This window comes from Microtus ochrogaster, chromosome 10 (genome assembly GCF_000317375.1).
Source record: "Microtus ochrogaster isolate Prairie Vole_2 chromosome 10, MicOch1.0, whole genome shotgun sequence".
Classification (NCBI taxonomy): Eukaryota; Metazoa; Chordata; class Mammalia; order Rodentia; family Cricetidae; genus Microtus; species Microtus ochrogaster.
This window is the reverse complement of record NC_022016.1, coordinates 75,726,785-75,729,501: the sequence shown is the minus strand read 5'-3', so window position 1 is coordinate 75,729,501 and position 2,717 is coordinate 75,726,785.

Here is a 2,717-nt window from a genome sequence, read left to right as displayed (position 1 = left end):
AAAAAAAAAAAAAAAAAAAAAAAAAAAAAAACAAAGGAAGGAAGGAGAGAGAAGAAGAACAAGTAAAAGAAAAAAGCAAGGATTTCATTAACACAGAAGGGGAGGACAGACGTTGAGGGGGCAGGGACAGAAGTCATCTGTACCCCAAACCTTAACATGCTTCAAATCTCCTCCCCTTTTCTGCCTGCTGCTTCCTGCTTTTATTTGAGACTGTTCACTGTTGGAGGAGCAGCTAAATCTGTATCCCAACCAGAGGCAGAAGCCGCAGAAGAGGATTAAGATGGAAGGATTAAGGGAGACGTGGGAATTCGCCATCCCTGGAACTCATCTCCTTGGTCTCAACTACTCCTCCAATCCATCTTTACTACTGCAAGGCGAATGGCGTTCTAGGAAGCACAAGCAGAGCACCCATCTGCTCCCCTGCACTGTGACCCAGATGGCCTGCTGGGCTCTTTCCCAACTTCTTTCCATTGCCCAAGAGGAAATTCTTCTCCTTCTTGCCTCAGCATAGCTTTGTCTTATCTCTCAGGGACACCTCCGAGCACAGCAAACAGCTGACTCACAGCAGGTGTTCAAAATACACTGGGGTTGGGGGACAAGACGGTTCCGCAGATAAAAGTGCTCACCACCAAAGATGGTGACTTGAAGTCTATCTGGGACCCACAGTGGAAGCACGGAGCCAACTCTAACACACACAATATAAATATATGAAATTTAAAAGTTTCTAAGTGCAGTCCCCCCCCCCCACTCCCATGGGGTATGGTGGCTCATGCCTGGAGTCCTAGCATTCAGAAGGCTGAGGGAAGATACTTTCTTTGAATTCAAGGCTGCTTGGGTTATGTAAGTCCTAGGCCAGCCTAGGCAACAAAGTGTCTCAAAACCAAAAAGCAAAGAGCATTTGTTTGACCAACTGCCCTTGCTATTATCCATTACAAATGTCCTTGTACCAGCCAGGTTTCCCTGAGACTTGGATGTCCCAGAGAAGGGTTGAGGGCTCTCGGGCACAGGAAAAACTATTGTCAAAGGCCCTTTCCTCTTAGAACCTTAGACCCTAAGTATTCTCTGGATTTAAGAGCAACTGCCTAGCGTGTGCAAGCCCTGGCTTCGATCCTCGACATCACAAGAAAACAAGCAAAAAAGAACCTGAGTAGTCTCCTCTTGCCCTTGAGTACTTGAGATGGCTCACCTTTCTCCAGAGGAAGTCTCAGAAACACAAAAGACCTAGTATTAGTGTGACATTACATTATGTGTGACATTAAAATGCATTCATAGGAGCCGGGTGGTGATCCCAGCACTTGGGAGGCAGAGGTAGGCAGATCTCTGCGAGTTCCAGGCCTGCCTGATCTACAGAGTGAGTTCCAGAACAGCCAGGGTGGTTATACAGAGAAACCTTGTCTCAGAAAAAAAAAAAGTATTTATAGGTTAATACTAGTACTCAGGAGGCAGAGGCAGGAGAACTTCTGAGTCTGAGCCAGCCAGGTATACATAGTGAACTCTAGCGTTTTTGCAGAGGAGCAAACTAACTTACACTGAGCCCTCTTTCCAGCCCCAAAAGCATTTTTCCCACCGTTCACATGCCTGTGTCTCATCCTTATGAGGCAAAATCAAAACCACAGGAAGTCAAGTGCCAAGGAGCAATTAGAATCTGCGCTGGTGTGATCTCAAAGACCTTGCTTTCCCTCCTGTCCTCGGCTTCCTAGGTACTGGTGACACTCCAGCAGAGTCAGAGCGGGCAGATGACTGGAGACACTGATCTCTAGAGAGGGTCAGCTGGGAGGAAGTTACAGAAGTGACTGCACCAGTCCTTGTTTGTATAGTGGTGAGAAAAATAAATAAATAAATAAATGAATGAAGGAAGGAAGGAAGGAAGGAAGGAAGGAAGAAGAAAGAAAGAAAGAAAGAAAGAAAGAAAGAAAGAAAGAAAGAAAGAAAGAAAGAAAGAAAGAAGTGACTGCACCCGGGCTGAGAAGGAATCAAACAAAAGGGCTTCATAACATGGAAAATGCATCACTCAAGGCTGGACCAGAGAAGGAGAGAGAAACATACAGGACATTCAGGACACAGTCCAGTTCCTGGGACTCCCTCCTGGGTCCTCCTGGAAGGTCCCTCCCTAAGCCTTACTATCTTTCTATATAAATGCGTACTGGGCTGGGGAAAAGGACTTGGCACTGAAGGGTGCCCACTGCTCTGTGGAAGACCCAAGTTCGTGTCCAGTACCCACACCAGGCTGCTCACAACTGCTTACAATTGCAGCTGCCATGGCTCCAACAACCTCTTCTGGCCTCTGATGGCTACTTTCCAAGGTCAGACTAGCTGACTCAGACGGGTCCCGTAGGAGAAAAGGAGCATTTGCAGAAAACCCAGGATTAGAGGTAGGAGATGGCTCGGCAGTTAAGAGCATGCTCTCGACTCCTCTGCTCTTCCGGAGGACCCCGGTTTGAATGCACCCACATAGCGTCTCACAACCATCTGGAACTCCAGCTCTAGGGGAACCCAGTTCCCTCTCTGGCCTCTGCTGGCACCAGCTATGCAAGTGGTACACAGACATAGGTGCTTGCAAAACAACCATGTGTTTTAATTTAATTTAAAACATTTAAAAGAAAGAAAACTGAGGGCTCATCAACAAATTTTGTTATAAAGATGTCTGGCTGATTAGGATGACACTGAGCGACACTTCGGGGCTTGATGAGAGGAGTACAATGGAAATTTACAGAGGC